The sequence below is a fragment of the Macrobrachium nipponense genome, chromosome 21, assembly GCF_015104395.2.
Source record: "Macrobrachium nipponense isolate FS-2020 chromosome 21, ASM1510439v2, whole genome shotgun sequence".
In the NCBI taxonomy this organism is placed as follows: Eukaryota; Metazoa; Arthropoda; class Malacostraca; order Decapoda; family Palaemonidae; genus Macrobrachium; species Macrobrachium nipponense.
The window spans coordinates 7,406,443-7,417,794 of NC_087212.1; the positions used below are offsets into that span (position 1 = coordinate 7,406,443).

Below are 11,352 nucleotides of genomic sequence, written 5' to 3' on the forward strand. Positions count from 1 at the left end.
TGCCCGATAATCGAACTCACGGCCACCTAGGTGGCAGGTCAAGACCATACCGATCACGCCACTGTGGCGTTAGGTCAAGACTGCCAAATGATTTATGCACCATTTACTATATACAATATGTATTTTATGCAGAAATAAAAATATTTAACTTTGCTGGTATATTTCTTCTACGGTTTAGCCTTGCCTTCAATAGCATAGGTAGTCTATTCTTCCCCTATAATACAAGCTTCATATCTTAAAAGTGACTATATTCATCAGAAGACCAGATTCTACTCATCCAAGATTTTATGCATACAATGAATTGGAAAAAATTAACTTTCACCTGCTAATTTGTTTCAAAATAGAATGAAATGACTAAGAATTCAAAACTCTCTGGCCTAAAGATGAACTTCTCGAGATACAGTAGTTCCCAGGTGGTTTCGCCTCGGTTAGGTCGACTGCATTTTCGAACTGATTGAGGGTTCAATGAAAACTGAAGAGTAGAAAATTCTCAGCACAGCTACCATACCTGTGTTTCGCGTAAGCTTCAGGAGCCAAGTTGGCCCATTAACCCAGTTACGGTATGTTGCACGCAATCATGGTATACCATGAATGATCATTAGATACATATAGTTCTCTACTGGCCACATTTTACCGAATACGCACTTAATAGTAATAACCCCAGTGCCCTCTTAGCACTAATCTCAAGTTCTTCGCAACTTTTTATGGATATGTCAGTCACTACAAGGACTGAGATCCAAATGGAAGAAAATGAATAGGTCGACCGTAGAAGCTAAGAGGGCATTGGGGTTATATACCCGTCCATGTTCTAATATATATATATATATATATATTATATATATATATATATATATATATATATATATATATATATATACACGAATGCAACTGATATGAGTGTTTTCCTACTAGTACGTTTTCAAGTCATGTGTTAACCGTTATTATTTGTCAAACCTTATCTGATACCGCTAATCAGGACGGCTTGAAAAGCAGGGCCAGCAATTCTTGGAAATCTACATCAGTAAAATGGCGAGGGCAAAAGACCAAAAAAAAACAAAGGGTATTTTATCTAAGCTGAGAGATATGGAAGCAAGCCCAACCCATGTTCAACTCTGCGAGTGTGTGAATGCTCTCACTGCCGAACATGTCCACATTCACAGACTTTTTACTGAGATTTCTATCACAAAAAATTTGATGACGAGTGGAGCAGATTTTGAGGACTGGACAGATTCCATTTACCCGCATAAACTTTTGTCATCGCTTTTAGACATGACATCAAATAATCCACATACTAATTACTTCTCTTCTAGACTTAGCACGCAATTTGTTGCGCATATGGATTTTAGTGGCAATTTCTAGTGCTACTGATATCGATTTCGGTAATGCTGTCCTGTTTCAGTTTTAAATTGATGAATATTCTGTCGGGTGTGTCCGTTCGTCTCCTTATTAGGTGTTTTTCTGTAATGAAATCAAGACGGTACTTCTACCCACCACGGAATTCTAAGCATAATATAAAAGAAATATGTTACGAAGCAATTAAAAGTTGTGTCTTGATCAAGTATGCATTGGAAGGCTTCTTGTGTGCAGTTGGTAGGATTTCTAGGCCTCTTTGTGTAGTTACAGAGTGGAGGTCGGGGTACTTTTATACTAATTATTTTAGACCCATTGAAACAACATATAATATCTGAACTCCGGTATTTATCTAGTGTCCCAGCATTACGAAAGGATCGACAATTTGTTCTCTCAAATAGGACTAAGAGCATTAAAATCACTATGATTTCTTAGCTGATCGTGTCCACTGCTTATGTTGTGATTACCCATCTGGAAGATTACAGATCAAACATGATAGTCAGCAGTAATAAATGTGTATTTATCACTGAGTTTAATCCATTTTTCTCTCCGTGATGTTATATGAGCGATTTCGTCCGGGTTCTGCTTTGTCCTTTCGTTCCACTTCCAATTTTACGCAATTTGATGTTGGAAACGGAATATAAACTCAGGCTAAAGGCCAAGCGCTGGGGCCTATGAAGTCATTCAGAGCTGAAAGGGGAACATGGAGTAAAAAGGTCTGAAAGGAGCAACACGAGGGAAAACCTCATCGCAGTTTCGACGAATTTTCCCCATTTTCTCAGAATGAGGGGAAAAATGGGGGAAAACTGTCTTACGCAAGTTCCTCTATCTAGGGAGGAATTGTTAGGAGAGGGTGGAAGGTTAGATGGAAGAAAGAGAATATGAACGGAGGCGCAGTAAAAGAAATGAAAGGAGGTTGCAGTTGGATCTGGGGCCGAAGGGACACTGCAAAGAACCGCGCGAGGTGTACTGGTTGCGCTACCATACTACAGGGAATACGGATATTTTCTTTCTGCTGTCCTCCATTTTACTTCTTCAGTGAGTTTAACAAATTTCATCGGAGGGGTTCCAATTATGCCTCGATAAACGCAAGATCGAATCCACCTTCATTACAGGAGCACGTTCTAGGGTATAGTGGATTCACATCAACCAGTCCCTTACGACGCTCCTGATTGGCTGTTGATAAGCCAATCACAGGGCTGGAAATTCTCCTCAGTCTCTCTTGAGAGTTCACATAGGCAGGATGGTATATTCTACCTCTCCGGAGGTATACGTCTTTCAAAGGTATCCCTCATGAGAGATGGAACATACTACATCCTGCCTTTGTGAACTCTCTCTCGAGACAGAGTTTGCAGCCCTGTGACTGGCTTATCAACAGCCAGTCAGAAGCGTCGTAAGGGACTGGCCTTAACGTCAAATGCACGGTTGATGTGAATCTACTATAGGAGCTCGACAGTTAAAATGAGAGAAGAAGAAGAAAAAGATAAAATTAGAATCACGAGTACCTTTCACAGGGAAAATATTTTGCTATTTTTCTGTGATTATTTCAATACAGAAAGAGAAAAGATGAGAAATGCCTGTGGAAACCCTCAACATCATACACCGTGTCCTTAACACAATAAATGATCGCCGTACGGATAATACACAATGGTAACTACACCAAACTTACAAGGTTTTAATAACATTTACCTCACAAAACTGAAAAAAAATGTACTGAACACAACAGTGATAAATGATACATCAGCGACAACAAGGTACACGGTTGCCCTGGCTGCATCTGGCGAGCGTCTCTCTCTCTCTCTCTCTCACACACACACACACACACACACACACATATATATATATATATATATATATATATATATATATATATATATATATATATATAGTATGTATTATATGTATGTATGTATGTATATATATATATATATATATATATATATATATATATATACTATATATATATATATACAAGTACTTTCGTATAATTGTTACACATTTCCAAGGTACCTTGAAAATGTGTAACAATTGCACGAAAATACTTGGTACTTAGTTTTTCATTATCTCCTCTTTATATATACATAGCAATATATAAATGCTTAAATCACACTGACACGTGATGCAGTATATATGCGGACGTACCACTGGGAGAATGAAAACACTGAGTATAAATCTTCTTATGTTTTCGTCCTGACATCTAAGATAATATCCTCTAGAACCGAGGATTTCAACCCTTTTCTAACACCCCCCCCCCCCCACCCGCTACCCTTTACCCTTTGGGCATTTGAAATGTCAACAATGTACCCCCTTCACTTTGTATAACGTGAAAAACAAAAGCAACTCACAAAAACATTCCATTCTGTATATTTGCAAGTACTGTACGAAGGGAAGTATATAAGTATATAACTCTCCTGACGTAATCGATAATATTGTAAACAAAGAATTCCATAAAAAATAATAAGACAATTTTTCATAATTTATTTACCTCTGGCTATGCAGTCAATTTCCAAGGTTATGACACTGAGCTATCAAAACAAAATATGTTGTAATTACATCAGCTGCAAAGGGAGACAATAAAATACGCGTGCCCCAAGTTGAAAATCCCTGCTCTAGTAATAATTCTAAATTAAATAAGAATTAATAGAGAACATTCCCGCCAATCCTAAAGAATGTGTAAAAGTAATATAAGATAATATCCAGCCGCGCAGTAGCATTTTCGCTCATGTTCGTTAGAGCAACCACGCAGTCAGTAGAGCAGTCTGTTCCAATAATATACTGGAAGAAAAAAGATTATCGAGTCTAGTTTGATACAAAAAAAGTTTCTTGTGCGAATATAAATGCCACTCAAGACTTGTATAAACCCGATCAAATGATTTCGCATAAGAAATATGTAAAATGAACATGTTTCAAAGAAGGTAGCTCACACTGGACGAGACCAAAAGATGAGAACTACAGATTTGTCGACATTTAGTATTGACGCACTGACGTGTTAACTTCCTCCCTCTTCAACCCCAACCCCCACACAACCCAAAACACTTGTCAGGTGTAAAGTTTTAGTTTCCAATTGTCTGCTCCTGCAGTTCGCACAGTCACTCCAGCATATACTGTACAATGTACTTTTATACGAGCGTGTATCAGTTCTCCAGAAGATGCCTTGGGTCCCATACATGTACAGACAGAGGGAAAGACAAAACCGGTCAAGATTTACTATACTCAGCGTTCCATTTTCGTTGTAGGTAGTACTTTAGCATTTAATATACTGTATATGTTTGCTCACGCGCGTTTGTGCATGTATGTACATATATTATACATAGTTCATATATATATATATATATATATATATATATATATATATATACATAATTTATATATAAATACATATATACACATTTTACATATTTTATATATCTATATCTAAATATATACATGTGTATGCATATATATATACATATATACACTGAAATTGACACAAACATGCACAACAGTTCAAAACAATTTACTCGTCCATCAACCTTGCAGGGTGGTGGGTTCGAATCTCAAGTGTAGCTACATTTACTACTACATCCTTTGGATGCAATATATTCCCAAGGAGCAATGAATTCGATATGAAAGTTATTGTAGCCCGATACATGAAATTTGAAATTATATAAATTCTGTGTGTTAAGTAAGCAATATATATATATATATATATATATATATATATATATATATATATATATATAATCTTTAAACGCTCACAGGACTGCCAAACTGCAAACATCGACAAGGGCAAATAAAGAGACGACGAATAACTAAATATAAACTACAAATAAAACTGACGGTAATATAAATAAATAAATAATGATCTTCTGAAAACTAAAAAATAATAAATTAATCTTAGTATCTTACAGAGCGCATGCGCAATGAAGTGGACAGCTTCAGTTCCATGTTATTCGTGGAGTGGAAGATAGAATTTAGGCCAAAGGCCAATCGCTGGGACCTATGAGGTCATTCAGCGCTGAAAAGTCTGACAGGCGTTAACAGGAAGAAAACCTCCCAGGTCTACTATGAAAAAATAGATAGGAGAGGGCAGAATATAAAACGGAAGAAGGAGAATACGAACGAAGGTACATTAAAAGGAAGGGAAGGGACGCTGCAAAGAACCTATACGTAATGCCTGCGGTACACCGCATGAGGTGCACTGACGACACAACTACCCTCATACGGCGGAAGGCATTCATACAAATCAGACCAACCACATCCCACATTAAAGACCTGCTTTGTGTAGTCAGTCCCTTGGCCCCAAAATATCTCATTTTACTCTTGATGATGAGTCACGGATAGGCTAAAATTAGAACCAGCAAATTCGACCAGTATAAACTGGTAGAGAAGAAGCTTATCGCTGACGACATAAAAGAACAAAAGAAAATTAAAAAATAATTACTGGAGAATCCTGTGCAGGTATGCAAGAAGAATAAGTAAGTTACAGAATGGAGGGAGAAAACGGTTGGGGGTGGATAAACTATTTGGAGTCAATTAAAGCAAAAAAAAAAAGTATAATGAGCAACAGACATTAAAAAGAAAGATGCTGAAAGGTATCTAAAAAGAATTAAATTTCCAAAAATGCACACATTATATATATATACGTATATATACATACATATGTATAGTATATATATACATATATATATAATAGATATATCATCTTATAAGATATATATAGTATATACACACAAACAGAGAGAGAGAATAGGATGACTCACTCTTATCGAGAAATACATTGGGCGAAAGATATCATCGAACTCAAAAAGGACATAGCCAATTACCTCGGTCACAGTTTGTAAAGTTTTATCACGGTTATTTTCCATTTATTCTCAATCGAAACGAAATTACTCTGGATATAATTGCACGTTAATTACGACCAAAACACAGTTATTTCCAACAAAACTGAATTATTATATATATATATATATATATATATATATATATATATATAATATATATATATATACACATATATATATATATATATATATACATATATATACATATATATATATATGTGTGTGTGGTTGTTTAGATATGATATTATGCATATATATATAATACAATATATATATTAATGTTATGTATTTATTTATATCATATATATGTATTACACATTATATATATATATATATATATATATATATATATATATATATATATATATATATATATATATATATGATATGTAAGCGATGTGGCAGGTGTAATTAGCTGAAACAGGTATAGACCAAGACAACTGCAGCTGTTTCTAGATAAATCCTAAATAATCTGCACCTACTTCCGTAGCACAGAACCAGCACCTGTTGTCACACCGGGCTCTCCAACATATGTAGAAGATGAAGAAGTAGAAGAAGAAGAGAGAGAGAGAGAGAGAGAGAGAGATCGTTTTTAATAACTTCCACAAAATACACAACACTAAGGATGCTTCCTTGTGCAATTCCTTCCACGTGAAGAGACTTTTCAACTGTTACTTTATTTTTTTTTAAAATCTGTCTGATACAAGAAGATACAGCGAGTCATCATTTTACTGCAAAAATACGCTTTTTTTTGGTAAACTGGATTATGCCATATTGCCTGGCAGTGTCACAAGCCTTCTCATGATCAAAGAGCCCAACGATCTGACATTGCTTAGGAAAACCTTGTTGAATTTGGTTTTACAATTTAAGGATTGTGTAAAAAAAAAAATCGATATTAAGCCTTCAGATTCCAAATACCACACCAAACTGTTGTAAACCACCTTTTCCATTACCTTACAACACAATTGGTTGGGAAGTTAATGCATTCAAAGACTATCTTACTGGGATATATTTTAACTGGAATGACATTGGCAATTTTCCAGATCTTAGGTAGTATACCAGTCTCCTGTGTTTTATTCATTTTCAAAAGAAAAATCTTAGTAATCTCTGGCAGAACCTTTGGCATCTCATATAATACTGTACTTTCCTATTAGGAAACATTTTGCATCAAACATCTTGCTACTACAGCTAAGACCCAGGGCCATTGGATTAAAAAGATTCTATGAAACTGCAGAATGAAAAAATTTGAACTCGTGATACCTGGAAAATTATAGTTTCATTACTCAGCATCCCAGTGATTCGGTTTTCGTGGAAGTGGATAAAAAACCGCCAACATAAATGCTTAGGCTTTGATATGGCTTAGGTCACCTGGAGAATGAGCAGTTTTCAACGGAGGGGGTTCATTTGTATAATAATCTCCCCCTCCCCTCCCCACAAATGTATACGATAGCAGCCTGAAACTATGGAAAAGTACCATTTATAGTTGAGGAAACTGGCTCTCACCACGACTGGCACAGTGAGAGTTGACTTCTCCTATGGTCCACTCCATACCCTACCCAGACGGGATAGCGCCGAAACAGCTATATATATATATATATTTAGACACAGCTGTACACCAAACCAGCCTGTTAGGACCGAGATCACGAGAGCTCGATCTCATCCGCCCTTTATCTGTAATGGTGGGGTTTCGTACTAAAACCGTGAGTGTTACCAGTACTCTGATGAGTCAACCTTTGAGGATAAGTAAAGGAGAATTCGCCTCTCTACCATGATCCCGTCTCCCATTCAGCACTTGGAAGTAGCAGTCATATATGATGGATAACAAGATTGGAGAGAAGTTTATAAGCAATGAAAGAAGGAGAATCAATAACGAGAGATGCATTTTGAAGCCAAGTGTCTTCACGCCATCTCTCACTCAGAGGAGTGTTGAAAGACCGTACCTCGGTTTCTGTAATCTTGTGGCCAACACAGGTAGACCTGAGGAATTCATACTTAACTGTACTACATACGTGTCTGACATTGGCATTCTCTCTTTCCCCTTTGCGAAGGTCTGGTTTTTTCCAAGGGAAGATCTTCCATTCCAAGGGGTGATTACCTGGTCAGGGAAGTTGAAGATTCTTAGAAACACTTATCCGTGCGAGTCAAAAAAAAAAAAAAAAAAAAAAAAAAAGAAGTCCGTCTGTCTATTGCCTTGATTTAAATTTGCTTTCGCCGAGTCGTGAGCTGTTGCAACAAAGTCTTTGGTCACTAGGGAACAGTAAACCTTCATCTTGATACACTTAATTTTTCTGTCAAACTTCTAAAAAATTACTTACAGCTTGGACAGCTCATGACATAAGGGTAAAAATCACTATTATTATTATTTTTTTTTTTTTTTTTTTTTTTTTTGCTCTATCACAGTCCTCCAATTCGACTGGGTGGTATTTATAGTGTGGGGTTCCGGTTGCATCCTGCCTCCTTAGGAGTCCATCACTTTTCTTACTATGTGTGCCGTTTCTAGGATCACCACTCTTTCTGCATGAGTCCTGGAGCTACTTCAGCCTCTAGTTTTTCTAGATTCCTTTTCAGGGATCTTGGGATCGTGCCTAGTGCTCCTATGATTATGGGTACGATTTCCACTGGCATATCCCATATCCTCCTTATTTCTATTTTCAGATCTTGATACTTATCCATTTTTTCCCTCTCTTTCTCTTCAACTCTGGTGTCCCATGGTATTGCGACATCAATGAGTGATACTTTCTTCTTGACTTTGTCAATCAACGTCACGTCTGGTCTGTTTGCACGTATCACCCTATCCGTTCTGATACCATAGTCCCAGAGGATCTTTGCCTGATCGTTTTCTATCACTCCCTCAGGTTGGTGCTCATACCACTTATTACTGCAAGGTAGCTGGTGTTTCTTGCACAGGCTCCAGTGGAGGGCTTTTGCCACTGAATCATGCCTCTTTTTGTACTGGTTCTGTGCAAGTGCCGGGCATTCACTTGCTATGTGGTTTATGGTTTCATTTTTCGTATTGCACTTCCTACATATGGGAGAGATGTTATTTCCGTCTATCTTTCTTTGAACATATCTGGTTCTTAGGGCCTGGTCTTGTGCCGCTGTTATCATTCCTTCAGTTTCCTTCTTTAGCTCTGCCCTCTGTAGCCATTGCCATGTGTCATCGCTGGCTAGTTCTTTAGTCTGTCTCATGTATTGTCCGTGCATTGGTTTGTTGTGCCAGTCCTTTGTTCTGTCTGTCATTCTCCTGTCTCTGTAATTATTATTATTATTATTATTATTATTATTATTATTATTATTATTATTATCACTTGCCTATAATCTAATAGAAAAAAAGAAAGGGCTGAGGGAAGGTAAAGGAGATCAATATATATGTAAGTGTTTACATAATAAAAATATGGAATGTTAGTCCATATATATAAAAGAATAAAACTAAAGAGGTCAACCAGATTGCTTGCAGGAATGTGATCAGACTAGAGACGCTAAAGATGACGTATACAATAAGTATGTAGGCTAAGATAACATGCCGTCACCTGTAGTCATTTAATTGTTTATAAACTTTAGTCCAAGCTTCCTGCTTGAGACAAACACCGTGACCTATAGCTCAAGTGGCCTACGTGATCTGTAGCGTGTCTCATTTTGATTGTATGTTCGTATGAAACTATGTCATCTGATTGTATGTTCATATGTTCGAACTACTGTCTGTTCCTTCATAACTTGTAACAGAGATGGTAGACAAGCAGAACAGAGTTAGCTATCGTCATTAGAAGACCTGTATCTCTTTACCTAAGCTTTATCATGTAGAGAGAACAGAATTAGCCATCATCATTGGCAGAAGCGATCAAGCTATCGTCATTAGAAGACTTGTACAATCATACCTGATCTTCACCATGTAAAACTTCAGAAGAATATATATATTTTTATACTTCCTGTTTTCTACAAGAACCTCCTCACCGAATCATCATGAGTTTAACACATCGTCGTCATAAACAAGAAGATAATCCCGACTTCGTAAGTGATCTACAAACCCCAAGACACTCCATCGAATATGGAAGTGCAATACCAACCGACTTAGCGTAAGATTATCGCAAGTCTAACATAACCAACCGACTTAGCGTAAGATTATCGCAAGTCTAACATTACCTCATAGGGCGCCTTATCATACAAGGTACAAGCCCTAAAATATATAATAAAAAAAGAAGAATACTGATAAATACTGAGAAGTACAGGGACTTTCATTATTTTACGGACAAACAGGATCTACCACAAAGGTGATAACACGGGAAATTAATACAAATCGGAATGTCTGAAAGGTGAAAAAACTCAACATCACCATCTTATCAACTCGTTAAAAAAAAAAAAAAAAAAAAAAAAAAAAGGACATTCAAAATCACCAGGACACCTGGAAACTTCACTATGAGCAGGCGGCCCAAGCCCAAATTGTGGAAGTTCAAGTTTCCAGGTATATTTCCATTATAGTAGGAAGTGGAAATATTTTGAAAGCACTGAACGATAAAGATTACATATTCGTAATGGATTTGATGATGTCGAAGACCTTCAGTTTCAACGGGGTGTTTTTCTACGATCGCAGACCCAAACGTTTGATTAGGCCACGATTTCAAAATAATTGACCACCTTTCTTAAAGAGAATTTTCAAGGTGAAATTATTCAGCCTGGAAGCTAAACTCTAAATATAAAAATAAAAGCCTACAAAGCAAACCTGCGCGAGGTCGAAGCTCGGTTTGGGAAATCAGGAAGGGGGCTTTATCTCATTCCTATTTCGATTTTTCAAGGGAAATTCTATGGAAATCAAAACCAAAATGATTATAAAACCGAGATGGTACGCAATCGTTGCATGGGGCAAGGGTCCGTCCGTTTTGGCGAGTGTGACATTTAGATGCAAAAATATTCTGCTATTGGAAGCGACTAATTTTCTATGTGAGAAAAGCACAGCATTTCCTCTGTAAAGCAATGATTTAAAATCTCTTTTACGGAAGTTTCTAAGACTTCATTTGAGCCCAGAGTTTAAGATTGCAAACTGGAAATAACTACATAACTGAATGCATATTGTAACTACCACCCACGGATAAGTAAGCAACGGTTGCAGTGGATGCATTTACGTATAATAATATTCTGCAATAATATATATATATATATATATATATATATATATATGATAATA

The 11,352-nt window shown here is 36.6% G+C and overlaps 1 protein-coding gene across 4 annotated transcripts in view; it reads right to left on the minus strand.

Moving 5' to 3' along the window:
- LOC135197752 (uncharacterized) overlaps window positions 1-11,352 on the minus strand; it is a 68,101-nt gene that overhangs the window by 38,928 nt on the left and 17,821 nt on the right. Inside the window, exon 1 of one of the 4 annotated variants that reach the window (XM_064224832.1) lies at window positions 509-643. The exons of the other annotated variants lie outside the window; for them this stretch is intronic. The gene's annotated coding sequence lies outside the window, so the exon portion shown is untranslated. Of the gene's footprint in view, window positions 1-508; window positions 644-11,352 lie in introns of those variants that run through there. 4 annotated transcript variants of the gene reach the window in all.